This window comes from Vombatus ursinus, unplaced genomic scaffold, assembly GCF_900497805.2.
Source record: "Vombatus ursinus unplaced genomic scaffold, bare-nosed wombat genome assembly UNPS02014772.1, whole genome shotgun sequence".
Classification (NCBI taxonomy): domain Eukaryota; kingdom Metazoa; phylum Chordata; class Mammalia; order Diprotodontia; family Vombatidae; genus Vombatus; species Vombatus ursinus.
In genome coordinates this window covers 19,026,960-19,048,153 of record NW_020954550.1, presented here as the reverse complement: position 1 = coordinate 19,048,153, position 21,194 = coordinate 19,026,960, and positions in this window count along the sequence as shown.

Below are 21,194 nucleotides of genomic sequence, written 5' to 3'. Positions count from 1 at the left end.
AGATAGATAGATAGATAGATAGATAGATAGATAGATAGATAGATAGAAGGCACAGGGTGAGTTGAAGATGAAGGGGTCATATCTGGAGAGTAAAATTAATGGGTGAGAGAGGATTATACTAGGAGAAGGAGAAAGGGAGAAGTAAGAACAGAATAAATTATCTCGCAAAAAACAGAAAAGAAAGGGCTCTTACAGTGGAGGGGAAACGGGGGAAGGCGAGAGGGAATGAGTGAATCTTATTCTCATAGGATTTGACTTAAGGAGGGAATAACATACACACTCTATTAGGTATGGAAATCTGTCTTACCCTACAGGAAAACAGGGGAGAAAGGGGACAAGAGAGTCGGGGGATGATAGAGAGGAGGGCAGATTGGGAAAGGGGGTAATCAGAAGCAAATGCTTCTGAGGAAGGACAGGGTCAAAAGAAAGAATAGAATAAATGGGGGAGGGCAGGATAGGATTAAGGGAAATAGAGTTAGTTTTTCACAGCATGTCTACTATGGAAGTGTTTTGCATAACTGCACATGTATAACCTATATTGAGTTGCTTGCCTTTTCAATGAGGGTGGGTGGGGAGAGAGGAAGGGAGAAAATTTGGAACCCAAAGTTTTAAAAACACATGTTTAAAAAAAATGTTTTCACATGGAACTGGGAAATAAGAAATATAAGAAATGGGGTACGGAAATCTATCCTGCCTTATAGGAAAATAGAAGGGGAAGGGGATAAGAGAAGGGGGGAGAGATAGAAGGGAAGGCAGACTAAGGGAAGGGGTATTCAGAATGCATCCCATCTTGGGGTGGGGGAAGAGGTGAGATGGGGTGAAAATTTGGAACTCCAAATTTTGTGGAAGTAAATGTTGAAAACTAAAAATAAATAAATTTATTAATAAAAAAATAAAATTAAAAAAATTAAAAAAAAGAATGACATTGAGCAAAAAAAAAAAAAAAGAGCCATACTCCACCTTTTTGCAGAAAGTACATGAATCTCCTCTCCAATGTCCCTAATGGTAGCCATCCATCCTCTACCAGGATACTTCTAGACCATTGGCATGCACGCACAGGGGGCTGGTTGCACACCCTTGGGGACCATTCTCATTCTTCTTCCCCTTCCCCTCAAGGCAAAGGAAAATGGGGATGGTCTTCAAGTTTTGCTAGCACACACCACCCATGTTCTATGCATGCCTATATTCCAGAAAAAGAAACTCAGTAGTTCATAAACCTGGGCAGCTAGGTGGCACAGTGCAGTGCCAGGCCTGGAGTCAGGAAGACTCATCTTTCTGAGTTCAAATTTGGCCTCAGTCACTTACTAGCTGTGTGATCCTGGGCAAGTCACTTCACTCTGCCTCAGTTTTCTCATCTGTAAAATGAGCTGGAGAAAGGAAATGGCAAACTACTGTGGTATCTTTGCCCAGGAAACCCCAAATGGGCTCATGAAGAGTCAAACATGACTGAAACAACTCAACAACAACAAATAAAAGTTTATAAGGCTACTCATTCCATTTTGGGAGAGCTCTAAGAGTTTGAAAGTTCTTCTTTATGTTGGGCTGAAATCTGTCCTCATTTGACTTCTGCTAGTTGGTCCTGGTCTTAGACTCTCATGTCCCACAGAATGAGTCTAATAAGTTCCATATATAACCACACTTCAAATGCTTGAAAAAGCTCTTGTATCTCCCCTAAACCTTTCCATCTTCAGGCTAAACATGATAAATTTCTTTAACCACTCCTCATATTATATAATTTCCTGGTCCTCTTGCTACAATAATTATCCTTTTCTACTTGCTTTAGTTTTTTTCCCTCAGTTTTATTAACTTATTTATTTTAAATTTTCAACATTCATTTCCACGAGATTTTGAGTTCCAAATTTTCTCCCTATCTTGTTCCTTCCCGCACCCCAAGATGGTGTGCATTTCAAATACCTCTTCCCCTAATCTGCCCTCTCTTTTATCTCCCTCCCTTCTCTTATCCCCTTCCCCTTCTATTTTCCTGTAGGGCAGGATAGATTTCTATACCCCATTCCCTGTATATCTTATTTCCCAATTGCATGTGGAAACAATTTTTAACTTTTGTTTTTAAAACTTTGGGTTCTCAATTTTCTCCCTTCCTCCCTCCCCACCCACCCTCATTGAGAAGGCATCTGCTTGCTTTAGTTTAATGACCCTTTATGAATGTGTGCCCCTGAATTGAACACAACTCTCCAGATATGATCTGGGCAGCTCAAAGTCTAGTGAAATGATTACCACCTTTACTCCAGACACTGTCTTTTATTAATAAAGCCTATATTATTCACTCTTTGGGTCAGTCATATCACATTCGTAGCAGAACTTGTGACTAAATAAGTCTCCAGGGCTTTTTCATATGAACTGCTGTTAAGTCAGATCTCTCTCATCTTATACTTTGGGCAGATTTTTTAAAATTTTTGTCAATATTCAGGACTTTATATTTATGTATATTAAAATAACCTTGCTAGTTCACCTCATAATTTTGTCTGTTTAGATCTTTTCAAAAATTTTGATGCTGTCATCTAGTGAATTAGGTATCTTTTCCATCTTTTTATCATAGACAGATAACTTTACATGTCTTCTCTAATTTCTTCCATACAAATTGCAGATAAATATGTACACCAGGTTACATTGTGGCAAACCACAAGAATTGCTATAGTGGCTTTGTCCAAAACAATAACAGTGACAACAACAACAACAACATCAGATGTCATTTTGTACAAAGTCCGTCACCTTCTTGTGGTGATTTTTTCTCAGAATAATGTGTTTAGACTCATAGAATAAATGACATAGGACTAAAAGGAGATTAATTTATATTGAGATATGGCTATCAAAATATTAAAACAACAACAACAAAACCAGGTTCACAGGCCCTAGGTGACGAACCCCTGCTCTAGATGGACAAGTGCATCTCAGCCAAGGCTGCTCGGATATGAAGGATCAGTGTGCATCTAGACTGAAACAAGTTCTCATAACTGGGGAATGTTGAATAAGTGGGCAGAAATGTATTTATTTACCTTTTAAGACACAGAAGCTTCCTTCTGTTAATCACAGACCAAAATACAGGAAGAGGGAGGCAATCAAAACCCTTTCTTAGATCTGTTGCCATACAATTTTTCTTCCTCTGTCATGATGTCATCATCATTACCCTGCTCCGGTCCAGTACTGGTTCCAATAAGGTGAGCTTGGGGAGCCCACGACCTTGCTGAAGAGTGCCATCTCCTGGCACTACCCTGATAGACATACTGTGGCCTACCCTGATAGAGACAACACTCTCCAATGCTATGTCTGTCATCCACTGGGCTTCAGAAACCATTCCTCCAAATTCAGCAAACTGTGTGCATACAAAATTAAAGAGTGAAAAATGCAATAGAGTCTGTTTTGGGCCTTTTGAAGGAAGCATTTTATGGTGGTGAAAAGTCTTCTGGACACTGAACCAGGAGACTGGGGCTGGAATTCCAGCACTTTCTAGCTGTGTCATTGTGGTCAAGATACGTTATTTCTGTGGGTCTCAGTTTCTTCATATCTAATATGGGGATAATAATGTTATACTTTTTTTTTTACCATCACAAGATGATTTGATCGCATTCCATACAAGAAACATTGACTAAGTGCATTCTACATGCAAAGGACTGTCCTAGGCTCTGGAAAACTGGCTCTGCATGAAATAGAATGTGATAGCAGGAGATGAGAGATGCAAGCAAAGGACTCCAGGAATACTGGAGGAAGAGAAGATCACTGTCAACCAGGACTGTCAAGGAAGGCTTCCTGGAGGAGGGCATTGTTTTGTTGACTTTCAAGCACTATCTAAATGTGAATTGTTGAATGTTTGACTACTGGGGGAATAGTGCAAAGGCGTCCAGACAAGACTGTTGGGTACTCAGAAAGCTATTATTTCACAGGTCCTGCTGTGTATCTAAGATGAAGAAAGGAGATCCTCTTAAACATTAAAGATAGTTGGATCAAAATGAAATGAAGTGTTTTGTCTTTTCCTTTTCTATTTTCTTTTCTTTTTTTCTTAGCTAGGCAATGGGGTTAAGTGACTTGCCCAGGGTCACATAGCTGGTAAGTGTCAAGTGTCTGAAGTTGGATTTGAACTCAGGTCCTCCTGACTCTAGGGCTGGTGCTCTCTATCCACTGCACCACTTAGCTGCCTCCATTTTCTGTTTTCTTGTTTATGCTGTCATATTCCTAAAAATGACATTTTTGTTTGCCTGTTTGTTTCCCCAGTACAAGGCTAGACTAGAACCCAGAGCATGAGGGCATCTAAGGGGGTGAGTGGGGGTGGCTGGGGAGCAGCCATTCTCTGTGCAATGAATGACTAGAAGAAATATAGGCACAGGTAGCATTTCTATGTAGCTGGAGTGGCTTTTGAAAACCTCCTGTGATTTGGGGTGATGGGAGCAGCGTGCACGTCTTCTTGTGATTTTACAGCACACTTAGCCCAGATAATAGCCAAAGAAAAGAGAAGATTTCACTGTGCCTCTCCTGACACCCAACATGGAGAAGAACAAAACCAGTGGAGAAATGATAAACACATGGCTGCATTTTTATCTTTGTTCTCCATTAATGATTTTTCTTTTGTTCGTTGGAGGTGTCTCCTGCCTGATGACTACCAGAGACTCCCCCTCTTTCAAGTTTCCTTGCTCTTTGACTAGGCCAGGGGTGGAGAACAATGCCCCTTAGCACCTGAAGGAAGACTAAGGCAAGGGGAAGCCCATGTGGAAAGTGTGGAAGTTCAGGGGAAAGTACATTGTATTTGGAATCAGACAACCTGACTTCCAATCCCAGATTTACTATTTACTGCCCATCTTGGGCAAATCACTAAACCTCTCTGGTTCTTATTTTCATCATCTGTAAAAGGAGAGGGTTGGAATAAATCTGAAGTAACTAAGGTCACTTCAAAGCCCTGAGTCTAAGACCCTATTCACCATCTTCATTGTGACCCCAATCCAATTGAGAAACAACTCTAGTTATTTTAGGTATTTATTGAGGTAGCTAGGTGGCACAGTGGAAAGAGTGCAGGATCTAAAGTCATAAAGAGCTAAGTCCAAATCCAGTCAGAGAGATTTCCTAGCTGTGTGACCCTAGGCAAAGTCACTTAACTTCTCTTTGCCTCGGTTTCCTCATCTGTAAAATAACAATACTTACCTATCAGGGTTGTTGGGAGGATCAAATTAGATAATAATTGTAAAGTACTTGGAGCAATGCCTGGCACACAGTAAGTGCTACATAATTGTTAGCTGTTATTATTAGGTTATCAATTATGTCTTTGTTCTGTTTCTCCATTTTTTCTTTATCCTGTCAACTGTTTATCTATTTCATTGGTCATCAGTACATCTGTAAAAATGTAGAAAAAGTGAGGAAGCAAAATGCATTTCTATTTTATTAATAGCAATCTGACAAAAAAACCAAGACAGAAATGGGGAAAGACTGGAACATTTTTTGGTTAATCAGGTCTGGGATTTCAAGAGACAGAAACAACCACATTTGCCTTCAGCTAACTACAAGATTTAAGGATAGCCTTCAGATCACACTCATTCATGTAGAAAAGGATAAAAGAAGACATATGTGACTGCTCCACCCTTAACTGTGAATCCCAGTTTTGGTCTGGTTCTGGGAGAAAAAAAGCCACAAAGAGAACTTCTTTCAGGAAAAAAGAATAACTCTGAATGGCCCTAAAACACCTGTTAGAGGCAGGGCAGTTTAATAGATAAAGGAAATAGGAACTTTTTGCAAAAGTATTGGTCTAAGAGGCAAACACTAGAGCTGTCTCAGAGTACACCCATCATGAGCTGGTGAGACAAGTATGTACACAGTGGTTGGTACATTTCTTTGGTGTCAAGGCTTTTCCCTTCAATCATTCTGAATGTTTCTATTTGTTCCCCCTCCTTCTGGGAACAGATTTAGTTTAAGCAGCCTGAATCATATGGATTATATTTTATATCATAAATGACATGGCCAAAGGGAATTAAAATCCTTCCTGTGAATGCATCGGTTCTCTGACCTTTTCCAACTTCCTAGGAATCATGGGCAAACCTCAAAAATAAATGTTTAACTCTGTTTAATAATGCAAAACACTGCCTATAACCTGCTAAGAAAGAGCTCATCTCAAGATTTATGATACAATCGAAGGCTTTAAGAGTTTTAATCAGCTCTGTTTTATGCTGTGTGTGTGTGTGAGTGCGTGTGTATGTAAGTGAGAAGAGAGAGTATATAAGTTCCCAGGCCTTTTCTAAGCTGGGAATGTCACCATATGCATGAACAAATGCCTCCTTAGTCGATACTGGGTGTAAACCACTTGAGATATTGGAGAAGGGCCAACATTTCATCATCTTGGCACATCTCATTCGTACACAGTGTAACTCTCTCATGTGCGATGCCAGAGTAACGAAATGCCGAAGGCTTGTCAAAAATGCCAATGATAATACACCTATTTTCAACTAACACAGCCATCGTCGTTCACATAGTCATTTTCCCAGCTAAAAAATGCTGGTGAACCAGCATGGCAAGACCAGGATGAGTAGCTGCTTACAGGGACTGGCTGACTAGGGACCAATTAAACCTCTTCATTGAGTCACTTGTCAACTTTGCAGGGAGATTTTAGGAACCACCATCAATTTTTTTTTTGGGTTGCATGCTACTTAAAACCCATCCAGCAGTAAGAGTTGTGTTTTAAATTCTCTCAAATAAAGTTGATCCATTAATCAGCAAGCATTTGTTAAGTATCTAAAAGTCAAGTGCTGTGCTGAATGTTAGAAATACAAATACAGAAGTATCAGTCTTTGCCCTCAAGAAGTATACATACACACACACACACACATATGTACACGTATATGTATGTATGTATGTATGTGTGTAAGTATGTATGTATATGTATGTGTGGAACACTGACTGTTGGGAAATCTTGGCAAGAATTATATTCCCACCTCCCATAACACTCGGACAGCTTTTAGACATTTAAGCAAAACTTAATGTGCTGTGTTTATATCAGGACAAGAGATTGTGTTCAATTGGTGTGAGTCGTGAGTTGGCCAGGTGTGGTTAATAGGCTCACAAAACCATAGAATTGGAAATGGAAGAGGCCATGGAAGCCATTTAGTTCAAATCTCTAACTTTATAGGTAAGGAAACTGAGGCTCGTAGAATCATCCTGGTGACTTGCCCATAGTCATACAACTCCTAAAGTGTCAAAAGTAGAATTGCAACCCAGCTCTTCCAGATTCTAAGTCCAGACCTCTAGCTAGCTTCCAATATATAATTCTTGATTTCTATAAGCCTAGGATTTTTCAGTGGTTTTAGTTGCATGATAGGTTGGAACTTGGAGGCAGGGGGGAGAGGAGGGTGTAAGATCAGAGGGAGAGAACAATAGTCACCAAAAACATTTAGCTGGTCATTATTCTATGATTCAAAGACAGATTAATCCCTGAAAAGGAAACTCCTGTCCATGGTAACTCTGAATCACAAATAAATAGGTCTATAGAACCCTCAGGGTCAGTTTGTCCAACTGTTTGATACAGTAGGGGGATAGACACTGTATAGATTTTGACACTTGAAAGAAAACTCAACTGAATTGCTGAATGAGTCATTTTATTGGTGGAGGGGGGTGACTGGGGCCCACTTTCAGTTTTCTATTCAGTGAGGGCATGGACAATCCTGTGTAATATCTCCTGTGGGGAAAAGGAAAGCCTATAATAGAGATTCTTGTCTTCACTCTGAAATGTCTCCACAGCTCTGGCTAAGGCTAAGAGGGCCTTATAGTCTAGTGTGAGAACTACAAACTTCCTCCCTTTAAATAATTAATTATACCCTTCTGTGTGATTAGGATACATTCATTGAAAATTAGAGCCCATGTAATTTTGATTAGTATTAAAACAAAACACACACTAAATAAGCACAACCATGTTTTATTAAGATAAATAATAAAGCTTACGGGATCAAGTCCTTGCATTTGAATGAATACAGGCACATCCTCTGTTTCCCATGGTATAATTATATGTGACTCAGACTGCTGGACACCAGAGATGAGGCAATGCAAACTTATAGGCAACATGTAGACCATTCCAGAATTCCCTTTTGCTGTATCTCTGAGTTTCTGAATTGGTCTAGGACTGTGTATGCACCCTCCTGGCTACCCTCCTGAATAAGCTGAATGGTACGGACAAGGAGAATGGGAAGAAAAAACAAAGGTGGCTACATTTCTTTAGTTCTACTTGTGGGAAATAGCCAAGAAGAGAGGGGAAACAATTAGAATGGTATTTCTATAGCTCTACTCCTGGTTCCTGGAATTCCTATAATCAATATGTATGCAGAGTTTGAGTCAAAGACCCACCTTAGGGATGCTTGCCCTGCAGGTGATGCAGGTTGCTGTTCACCAGGAGTGGCTTTGCTTCCAAGATCATTTCAATTTTTCACCTTGACCCCATTTATGCCTCTTCCCGTATCACCCCTGCTGTAGGTTTCCATGGCACTCCACAGAAAGGAAGCTAAACATAGGCAACTTATTAAGGTAGACAAATAAAATAAGTGACCTCCAGAAAGCTCTAGTTAGGGCTTTGCCAAAACCTTTCTAGAGACCTTATGATTAGCCTCAATCTGAACATCATTCTGATGCAAACTGCCCTTGGGGTCTTTTGCTGTCTTGAATAGGGCAATTGAGAGGCTCAGCTTTGCCACCATGGGATCACCACCAGTTCTCCACTTCCACTTAGTGAGCCATCTCCACTTCCTCCTTCTCCTCTTCCTCATCCTTCCCTTTTTCCTCCTTCTTCCCTTCTCTTCCTCCTCCTCCTCCTCCTCCTCTTTGTCTTCTCCTTCTCCTTCTTCTCCTAAATACACACACACACACGCACATATAAATATACATATATATAATTTTATCTCTAACTTAACAATAGCTAACACTTACAAAAGTTTTTAAAGTTTACAAAACTTTTCATATATTATTTCATTTGATATATCAAAAAAGCCCTAGGAGGTAGGCAATATTAATATTCCCATTCTACTGATGATACTTAGGTCAAATTTCCTCAGTCACATAGCCAAGTAAATGTCTGAGGTAAGATTTGAATTCCTGAGTCCATGTCCAGTACTCTATCTTCTTTTTCAATAATTGTCCTTTCTGTTGAGTTGTCCATATAGAACAGAAGCCTAGTATTGGGGAAGGAATTTACTCATGTGTACAAATGTGGGTATTGGTTATTTCAAGGCTGAGTATATACAAGGCAAGTGTTTTCAAACTACTGTTTTGTAGATTGTTTGTTCCAATGTATTTGACTCTAAGAGATAGAACTATGAAAGTGAAGACTGTGTGAAACCTGAAACACTGATTCACTGACTAACCAGGAAGCTTCTGTCTGTGAACTTGACCTAGGCAAATCCCGAGAACCAATCAGAACAGTTGACTTTATTTGGAACATCTCCCCAACTTTCCCACCTTCATTAAAACAATAAGGTGGAACCAAGTATTTGGGCATACAGGGTGGGAACTAATATGGAACAAAGTTCAGAAATGGTTTCCGGGTTGATGTTGCTTTGCAACAATGGCTCACTGGGGACTCATTTTCTTGCTGTTTGGGAGAGACAGCTTTGATGTAGATCTCTGATCTGGCTAAACCAATCTCCCATCTAGCCATTGATCTCATACCAGTTATCTGGACATGCTTGTAGGAATATTCCATATGCAAGTGTCCTGTATGATGACTTGTCTGCCAGTGCCTCCCCAGCCTTCTCTTCCCTGTGATATGGATGCCTTTTCTGAGATTATGTACACGAGCAGTTGCTGAGGTTCTTAACTGGGTTCTATAGACTCCTTCAGAGGTCTGTGGATAGTTTTTAGGGGTTTGTGAACTTAGGAGAAAATCATCATTATTTTTGTTCACTTCTATGAAATTTACCATTTCCTTCAACAATAAATTTTTAAAGATATTCTAAGAAGAGGTCTATAGGCTTTGCCAGACTGTGAAAGGATTCTATAACAGACAAAAAAAGTTAAGAATCCCTGGTTTAGAGAGGGGGAATAAAAGTATTAGGTCAGAAAACATTATAGCAGTATTGACAAATGTGTTGGTAGATGTATATGACTTTAATTCAATTCAACAAACAATAAGTGTTTGCTGAATCTGAGGCACTGTGCTAGTCCCTGGAGGCACGAAGAGAAAAAGAGCATTGTACTTGCCCTCAAGGAGCATTCATTCTGAAATCCAACGGCCTCCATGTAAGGATCACATTGTTTTGAGCTTTTATTTGTTCTGTTGGCTTCAGTCATTCTATCAAATGTTCAACTAGATTTGCTTGTTTTAACTTACATACCAGGAGAACATAAACTCCCTGGAGGCAGGTGCCTTTTTTTTGTCTTTATAGCCCCAGCACCTGGCACAGAGACTAGTGTATAGTAGACTCCTAATATGTAATTGTTTAATTCAATTGAATTGGACCTCTCACTTTTTAAGCAGTAATAGCAGGGACCTTGGTCACCACAAAGAAAATTCTCTTTTCCACATTTCCCACAGTGAGCAAATTCGTGTTTCTAGGCTAGGTCTATTGGACACAAAGAGAAATAGCACAGTGGCAATGAAGCTGGCCATTTTAAACAATAAAGGGAATCATTTGGGATAACCTAGAATCTGAAGAGGCCAGTGTGATTTTTTTTCTCTTTATTTCTAATTATAGCAGCTTTGGGATTTTGGCTTGAAAGACTTGGGTTCATAGCTCATGTCTACTATTTGCAATACGTGTAATCTTGGGCAGGCACCTCAACTCTCAGGATTCAGTTTCTCATCAATGAAAGCAAAGGAGGGATTGGATTAGATGACTTTTGAGGTCCCTTTAAATTCTTGTCCAACATGACCTATAAAGATGTGTGAAGTAACAAGTGGTACATATAAATTGAGGCAATTTTTACAAAGCACTTTTATAGGTATGATTTAGTTAGCATGGTTGCCAACAGAGCTCAAACTCTCCAGGTAATTGTCAGTGTTCGGTTTGCACAAGGTAGACCCAGCTTTCTAGTTAGACTGGAGTTAAAGATTTTGATTTTAAGAACTCCTGAATCCTAAATGAATGGCCTCCAAGAATCCCTTGGAGTTCTTTTTTTATGGTAATTTTTATTTATTTTTTTGTTTTCAACATTTACTTCCACAAGATTTTGAGTTCCAAATTTTCACTCCATCTTGCCCCTCCCTCTCCCCCAAGATTGCATGCATTCTAAATACCCCTTCCCCTAGTCTGCCTTTCCTTCTATCTCTCCCCCCCATTCTCTTATCCCCTTCCCCTTCAATTTTCCTGTAGGGCAGGATGGCTTTCTGTACCCCATTTCCTGTATTTCTTATTTCCCAGTTGCGAAAACATTTTTTTTTAAACATGTGTGGAGTTCTTAAGCCATCATCTTTAGGAGCCAGTCTTTCAAGAATGTAAAAAAGGGTCTGTAAAACAGAACAGTGCTCTCAAATAGAAATGATAACATGGAGTGATGCCAGAACTTGTACCAACAAAAGGACATAAAATCCTACAAAATGCATTTTCTTAGATACTGTTAATCTAGGAGAGTTCTGCCCAATACCGCTGAGATACTAAAAGTTTTAAGAGAGCTTTAGGTTTGAGAGAGTGGAGAAGATTCTAAAATAAGCTCTTTTTATCCCAGGTCTGTGCCAATTTGTGTGAAAAATGGCAGCATCACCTAGCTATTAGGCTTTAAACACACCTGACTGCCATTCCCAGCTCCACCTCCAATAGACTCTGTGACCTTGTCCAGGAAATAGGCTGCTAGTAATACACTTAGTGACCTTGGGCAAGGCACTATGGTCCTGGGCCTCATATCCATTTGCCTACCTCTAAAATGTGAATTGACTTCTTGCCTTACAGGGATATTATGAGGACTGAAGAGATAGTATTTATAAATTGCTTCAAGTACCTTGGGAAGGAATTGAGGAGCAAGTGTGAAGCATCACCATTGTTTTGCAATCAAATTGTATCCTCCATCCTTCCAGGTCTAAGGTTGACTTCAACACTTGGGTGTGGCCATTATCCATCTGACAAACCCAATACTTAGTTGTTCCACCTTTCCCTATTCATGGCAGTTATCTTATCTTGTTGTTCATGTTGTTTCCAAGTTGGTTTCATTGGGAACTATATAAGAATAATCCTTAACTATATCAGAGATAGGAGTAGGAGATGAACAAACACACTTGAAGGAGAGCAGCTATTAAGAGATGATACACCAGTGAATGAAGACTTCTTGCATTTGCAAAAGATGATGTAAAATGAAAATAATAATTAATGCTCTGCATTTATTCTGCACCTTTCATCTGTTGATCTCAAAGTATCTTAGAAACATTAATTAAAGTTCCACAACACCCCTCTGCAGTAGGTATTATTAATCCCATTTTGCAGATGAGGAAATGAAGTTCATTGAGGTTATGGGTCTTGCATAAGGACATAGTATGAGTCAGGGTCAAGAAGAGGATTGATAGAACCCCAAAATGTTAGAACCAGAAGAGACATTTGTCAAACTCTCCCATTTTTACAGATGGAGAAACAGCTGTTATGATTTGCCCAAGATTATATACATAGTAAGTGTCAGAACTGGAATGATTAACTCAGGACCTCTTGGTTAGTACAGTGGGAAGAGACCTGAATTTGCCCATGCTACATTTTGCTACATTGTTACATTTGCCCATGCTACATTGAATTTGCTACATTTGAACCTCAGCTTTGTTTTGTTCTTGTTGAGTTATTTTTCAGTCATGTCTGGCTCTTTGTGACCCCATTTGGGATTTCTTGGCAAAGATACTGGAGTGGTTTGCCATTTCCTTCTCTAGCTCACTTTTTTTTTACAGATGAGGAAACTGAGGCAAACAGGGTGAAGTGACTTGCCCATGGTCACACATCTAATAAGTATCTGAGGGCAGATTTGAACTCAGAGAGATGAGTCTTCCTGACTGCAGGGCTATCGCTCCATCCACTGAGCCACCTAGATGCCCTCCCAGCTTTGCTACTTGATGCTAATCCGGTGACCTTTGGTAAGTCTTTCTAACTTCTCTGGGCCTCAATTTACTCATTTGTAAAATAAGAGGGTTGAACCAGATTACTTCTGAGGTTTCTTTGAAATCACTGAATTTATAGTCCTAATCCTATGACTTGAAATCTGTTAATTGTTCCATTGCATTTTAGAGTTTGTTCAAGGTCACATGGATGGTGAGCCAGGGTTTTTTCTACAAGACCAGTGCTCTTTCTTGGCACTCCTTATGTTACACTAGTTTTATCTCTGCATCTGGGCATCGTTTGGGGAATTTGATTTACAATTATATAATTGCATACCTATTGATAATTGTCCAGAAATGAATTTTCTATTTACACAAATCAAGCTCTTCCTTTTATCTCATGCTCCGGTTTCCTCTGTTTCTTTCTGTTACTCTTCTTCCAGATTCTTCTTTACTGATAGGTGCCTGTACCAGCGAATGATGATTGGGAACGGCAAGGTAAAGAACATGGAACTGCTATCAGTCAATTTCAGTATATGGTCATAGTATGTATTAAAAATACTGTAGGGAAATATTGTCAAAACTAATGACTAAATTCAGGGTCTTGAATTACCTTGGATTTTAATACATGTTATCTCCCTCTTTAGCAATTCAATAGATAATTGAGAGTTGCCTATAAAGTGCAATGGAGGCAGCTAGGCTGGATCTGGAGGCAGAAAGGCCTGAGTTCAAATAAGGTCTGACATGTAGTAGCTGTGAGACCCTGGGCAAGTTACTTAACCTCTGCCTTAATCCATTGGGGAAGGAAATGGCAAGCCACTCCAGTGTCTCTGCCAAGAAAACCTCATGGACAGTATTGGAGTGCTATGGTCCAAGGGTCACAAAGAGTCAGACATGACTGAATGATTGAACAGCATACTAACCGTATGGTGGTCCAGGGGATAGAGTGCAGGTCTTAGAGACTCACCTTCCTCAGTTCCAATCTGGCCTTGGACAAGTCACTTAACTCTGTTTGCCTCAATTTCCTCTTCTGTAAAATGAGGTGGAGAAGGAAATGGCAAACCGCTCCAGTATCTTTGCCAAGAAAACCACAAATGGGGTCATGAAGAGTCAGACATGATTGAAAATGACTGAATAACAACATAGAATGTAATATGACAGGGGAAAGCTAATAATGTCCTTGACATTTGTTTTATATTATAGCTCATTTTCATAATAAGACTTGGCCTTATATAAGAACTGGCCTCCTTGTGTTCCCTGAACAAGACACTTCATCTCTGGGCTCTAAGCATTTTGTCTGGCAGACTCCATGCCTGGAATGTTCTCCCTCCTCATCATCACCTCCTGGCCTCTCTGGCTTCCTTCAAGTCCTAACAAAATCTCACTTTTAACCTTTCCTAATGCCCCTTAATTCTAGTGCTTTCCCTCTGTTCATTATTTCTTATTTATCTATGTATGTGCCTCATATGTACATATTTGTTTGCTTAATGTCTCCCCCATTAGACTGTGAGCTCCTTAAGGGGAGGAACTGTCTTTTGCCTTTCTTCAAATGTTCTTTGCTTAGCACTCTGTCTAGCACATAGTTGGTGCTAAATAAATGCTTCTTGACAGACTGAATTGCTGTTCATCGTTCATGATTTGAGTGCAATAAGCTGGTTCCTAGGTTAGAATCAAGGTAGGAGACCTCACATATAAAATGGCTCACATCTCTCCCTGGATCTGGGTCTGTTGATTTACTTATTCTGTGCTGAGCTGTGATAGTTTTAAGAGAAAATAGTTGCAAATATCCTTTATGAAGGGATGCTGCCTGCCTCCTGGGAACATCACCTCAAGTAACTAAATGATATAGTGCATAGAGTGCCTGACTTAAAGTCAGAAAGAACTGAGTTCAAATTCAGCCTCAGAGCTGTGTAACCCTAGGCAAGTCATTTAACACTCTACTTTCCTCAGTTTCCTTATCTGTAAAATGGAGATAATAATAGCACCTACCTCCCAGGGTTGTCAAGAGGATCCAATGGAATAATAATTGTAAAGCACTTAACACAATGTCTGGCTCATAGTATGTACTATATAAATGTTTGCTATTATTATGATCTCATCTCTTTGGACCTTAGTTTCCCCATCTGCAAAAAGGAGGAGTTGGTTTAGATGACCTCTCAGTTGCCTTCTTGCTCTAAATCCCACGATAGTAAATGTAAGGTTTGTCCCTTACTATCTATCTGTATGACTTTGAGCAAATCACATCACCTCAGTTTCTTCATCTGTAAAATGAGATGGACACATTAGGTGACCTCTAGTGACCCTTTGATGATGTACTCCCATCCTTAAGTTCTTGATCAATAGGTATCCATGGCTGCAAACTCATTCTTGGGCATCTTTGTAGGGAGTGGTAGGAGATCTGGGCAGCCTATGTGCATGGAATGATAGTTGCCTAGAGTAAATTTTAGAGCAAGAGTTTTCCCTAGGACACTCCTACTAGGGCACTAGAGTACCCTAGTGTGGCCAACTCTGTTGAATCCATGTTATAAGCAAATGTTTCAGGAGAGAGTGTGGTGCAGTGGCCAAAGCTGCATCCTGGGAGCGAGAAGACCTGGCTCTGGTCTCTTCTCTTCTCCCTTCCCATGCAACTGAAAAAAATCATCTTCTCATAGTGAAGACCTGATCTGTCACTCTCCACCCCCAAAAACCTTCCATATCTCCCTATTACTTTCAGGATTAAATACACATTTTTAGCCTATCATTTAAATTCTGCAGTTTGGCTTTAACATTCCTTTCTCTTATTTCATATTTCTTTCCTTGAGGCAGCCCAAGATCTGGCAGGTGAACTTGTAATTGTTTCCTAAACTCTGAATTCTCCCTCTCTGCACCCCACCCACCCCAGTCTGGAGTATGGTCCCTCCCATCTCCATTTCTCAGAATTCTCATTTCCTACAAGGCTCAGCTCAGGTACCACCTATTCCATCGTGTCTTTTCTGATCCCCTACCACTACCCCCTAAATACTAATATTCTTTCCTTCTCTCTCATTTACTTATTTCTATACATTCAGTATCTTCTCAATCTTCTTGGGTGTCAGAAATTGATATTTTTTTGTTTTCATATGCCCAGCTCTAGAATAGTCATCTATACATAGTATTTTAAAAATTAACTCAGATAAATAGTCTTTATTCTACCACCTTTCAAAAGTTACCTAACCTTTCTCAATCCATTTTCTATAAAATAAGAGTATTTGAATAGATTATTACAAAAATACTTTCTAACTCTAATATTCTATGATTCAGAGATGCAATGGTTCTGGGATTATGGTCATGGTTCTGGTACAAACCAGCAGCATGACCTTTGCCAAACCTTTTAAACTCTCAGGGCCTCAGTTTCTTCACCTCTAAAATGAAAGGCTATTCTATTTACCAGCAGGTAACATTGATAGCCACTCACAGAAGGGTCCCACGCTCACCCTGGTGGTTTTTCCATGCCCCAAAGTGTGGAAGTGGTGAGTAAATGTTATGCCCTTTATGGTTTCTAGATAGTCAGGAACCTTCTATTCCTCTTTTTATACTAATTTTCAATTATACAAACTTCACAAACTTTCAATAATTCACTAATCACTAATTCACTATCAAGAGGCTGTGTGAATTTATGGATCTATCCAATTAAAATTTAGCTCTGAGTCCCCATCTATTTGTGAAATTCGGCATCCTTTGTTAAACTTATATATTTTAGGGAATGTTAATCATAGAACTTTGGCCTAATGGCATGAGCTTTCTTCAGAAACAGATACACACGCTTTGATATTCCCTACAGAATTTATCCATAGTTTTGAATCAATAAGTGAAGAAAGAACACATAGTAACTAGGGACTAATCGTTGTTGTTCAGTCATTTCAGTTGTGTCCAACTGTCTATGGCCCCATTTGGGGTTCTTGGCAAAGACACCACAGTAGTTTGCCATTTGCTTCTCCAGTTCATTTTACAGATGAGCAAACTGAGGCTAACAGGGTGAAATGACTTGCCTAGGGTCACACAGCTAAGAAGTGTCTGAGACTGGATTTGAACCCAGGGAGATGAGTCTTCCTGACTCCAGGCCTGGCATTCTAATCATTGTATCATCTAGCTGCCCAACTAGAAACTAAAACATGATACATGAAATGTTTAACATAAGTCACCACAAAACTATCACTTTCCAAGACTCCAGATGTATAATACCTGGCACCTAGAAGGTGCTTAATAAAGGCTTGTTGACTGATTGATTGATAGTTATGTGTTAGAACTGAACCCAGGAGTCCTAAGAAATGGACACTTTGAGTTTATTTCATTCCTCTCTGCTACATCCCTTGAAGCAGACAATAAAGCATCTGGTTAATGCTCAATTCACCAGATGAAGAGGCAGAAAGTCTTGAGAAACTCAGGACCTAGGATTCATAGCACTGGAGGATAGATTTGGGGTTTGGTCTGTGAAATTTGGTTCTGGTTGTTTTGTTATTGTTGGCAAGCACCCCCAACATCTTCTGGCCACAGCTGGCCTGTTACAGAGAAGGCCAAGAACATAGCAGCTGCAAAGGCAAAAAGAAAAAAGAAAAAAAAAGAAAAAAGCCCACAGCCACGTGTGTGCCCTCGTATCTTCTCTGACCTTGAGCCCAATGGCCATTTGCCACAGTTGGGTCATACCACTTTCTCTTTTGCTTTCCTAATCTAAAGCCTCCACTGCTCCAGCCAGTAGGGAGCAGGGATAGCTGTCCAGTGAAGAGTCACTGCATCTCAATGATCTCTAAGGCCCCTTCTGGCTTGAAAAGTCTCTGATTCTATTATTCAGTTTGAATCCTTGTACATTTTATTGTGTATGCATCATATTTTTTTAATGTTGTCAAAGAGAAGGCAAGCTAACAGGACACAGGGACTGTGGTTTGGGTCATGATAATAAATCTAATAAGTTTATTAAGTAATGGGAATAGGCTAATAAGTGTCAGAACAGAGCATGAAGGCTGATGACTATACTATGGGGATTGGCACATCACTTCAATGGTGTCTCTCTGACAGTGACTTTTGTTTTATTGGTTCTCTGTGTATGTGTATTACAATGAAAAATTGTCCAAAGTAAATCCAGGCTCCCTGTTGATGTTTCTGGAGAGAAGAGAACTTGGCTGTAGCCCTAAAGTGTTTAACCTCATTTACAAAGGACTTTTACAATGTTAAAGAATATGACAAGTGCCAAAGTTAACTCAAATGTGAAATAAAATAATAGTCTTCTGTTGGCAAAGTGCTCCAGATGTGCATGTGAAGGATACAAAAAGAGTCAAAGCCAAGAGGAGACAGATTTGCATTGATTGGGGAGGGAGGGAGTGTGGAAGACCAGTAAAGCCTCATTTGTATATTATACCTTTACCATTGCTTATCAACAAGACAAAGAAAAATAAAAAGCCCTTTATGTGTATACTAGAAATGTATTCAGGAGTGATGAAACCAGCTTACCTAGTGTAAAGGCAGTGAAATTCTTTTCCTGACCTGGGCCTCAGTTTCCTTATGTATAAAAAGAGGGAGTTGGAGGCATGATTCTTCAGGTCCAACTTTAACATTTCTTGATTCTATGAACTTAGGCCCACATAACCAGCAAACCTTATTGAGATTTATGAGGGAGAATTCTGGGTGAAAATATAAAAGCGTATTTCAGGAACTTGATTGTAATAAATCCCAGAGAAATGATTTGTAAGTCAATAGACAGTCTGATGCCATTCTCAAATAAGGCACAACATATAAAAATCCTTATTTCTTTTTCTGATGATTATCTGACTTGAGCTGTCAATCTCTTCTCAGTTCCTTCATTTTAATGCATGAATGCTTGCTGCAGTTCAATAACTGTCTCAGATACTAGGGAGAGGAAGGAGGGTGGGGAGGTTTGGAATGGAGGGGTGAGGGAAGAATCAAAATAAACTTTACCTGATGTTTTCTAGCCCTTCCCTTCTTTCATCTGGTTGTTTGAACTTACAGAACCAAAGGACTTGAATTCAGATGCTGTCACTGTTACTAAACATGAGAACATGGGACAGTCACTTAACTTTTCCAAGTCTCAAATTTCCTCATCCTAGAGGAGATTGAACTATATGGCCTTTGAATTTAAAAATTCATCAAACACCTCCTAAGAACCTAAAATGATGTTGATATTTCTAAAGTGGTTTGCAAACCGTAAAGCATCATGTAAATATTAGTCATTAATGATTAATATTACTAGTCAGGCAGCCCATAAGCATTCATTAAATATCTACCATATGCCAGGCATTGTGCTAAACACTGAAGATACAGAAAAAGGCAAAAATAGTTCCTGCCCTTGAGGAGTTCACAAAGTAATGGGGGAGACATTAAACAAATAACTATATAGAAATAAGCTATATACAGGATATATAGGAAATAATTAACAGAGGGAAGGCATTAGAATGAAGAAGCATTAGGAAAGACTTCCTGTAGAAGGTGGGATTTATTTGGTACTGGAAGGAAGCCAGGAAAGTCAGGAAGCAGAAATGAGGAGAGAGAGTATTCCAGCATGGAGAATAGCTAGAGAACATGCCTAGAGCTGAGAGATGGAGTGTCTTAGTCATTGAACAACACGGAGGCCAGTGGCACTGCATCTAAGAGTAGGTGGTGGGGAGTAAGGTTTAAGAAGACTGGGAAGGGTATATGAGTCTTGGGTTATGAAAGGCTTTGAATGCCAAACATCCTGGAGGTGATAGGGAACCACTGAAGTTTATTGAGAAGGAATGTGACGTGGTAGGCTCTGACTTTTAGGAAAATCACTGTGGTGACTGAATGGAGGTAGGATTAGAATGGAGAGGGACTTGAGGCAGACAGACCCACCAGTTGGCTATTGGAATAGTCCAAGTATGAGGTGACAAGGCTTTACACCAGAGGGTTGGCATCATTAGAGGAGAGAAAGGGTTTTTTTTTTTCTTTTTTTAAAGAAATCATTTATTTATTTATTCATTTATCTATACATTTATTCATTTATTTGCTCATTTCTTTATTCATTCTTTTTTATTTGTTTATTTATTTATAAAGGAGTATTTTAGAGAAGTGGTGCAAAGGTGAGATCAATAGGCCTTGGTAAGAGATTGAATGTAGGGTGTGATAGATATTGATACTGATATTGATACCTGGGCTTCAAACCTGGGGGACTGGGAGGATAGTGGTGCCCTCTGTGGTAACAGGGAACTTTGGAAGTGGAGAAGGTTTACAAGAAAAGATAATGACTTCAGTTTGTTGAGTTTAAGATGTCCACTTGATACCCAGTTCAAGATGTCTGATAGGCAGTTGGAGATGTGAGACTGGAGGTCAGTAGAGAGGCTGAGTAGGACAGGTAGATTTGAGAATCATCAGCATGGGAGCTGATGAGATCACCAAGTAAAGTAGTACAGAGGGAAAAGAGAAAAGGGCCCTACTCCTCTTCTTCCTCTTCCTCCTCCTACATTTTCTAGGTTTTAGAGACATAAATAAATACATAAAGATCTTACATTTTCCAGGGAAGAGAGCTTGGGGGAGGATAACAAGGGAAGAGTTGATAGAGCCTTCCTGGTTCGTTGACTTAGAGCTAGAAGTAAGCTTTGAGGTCCTCTGGTCTCACCTCCTCATTTCATGAATAAGGAATCGGAGGCCTAGAGAGGTTGGATTTGCTCAACGTCACATACAGGGTAATTAGAAGGACTGAAATTTGGAAATTTGGATCCTTGTGGTCTTGAATGAATTGAGCCTTGGGTTCAGTCCTGAAGTGATTTTGATATCATGTGATATAGAACCTTGGACTTTAAGCTGCTTAAGAGGAAGAGGAAGTCAGGCAGGGTAGTGGAAGATCAGCAAGCATTGGAGGGGGCAGCCAGGTGGTATAGTGGATAGAGCATCAGCCCCAGAGTCAGAAGGATCTGAGTTCAACTCCAGTCTCAGACATTTACTAGCTGTGTGACTCTGGACGAGTCATTTAACCCCAAATGCCTCCAAAAAAAGAAAAAAATCAGTAAGCATTGACTCAGAAGACCTGAGTTCAAGTCCTTGTCTTGCCATTAACTAGTTACATGTTAGGCTTTCAGGCCTCAGTTTCCTTATATGCAGAAATGAGGGAATTGGACTACAAGGTACCTTGTGGTCCTAATGTTCTGTAATTCTGGGAAAGAAAGACTGAATTGATAGATATGTTAAAGTTCCATGCTAACATTGGTTACTATTATCAATTGATAAATGCATT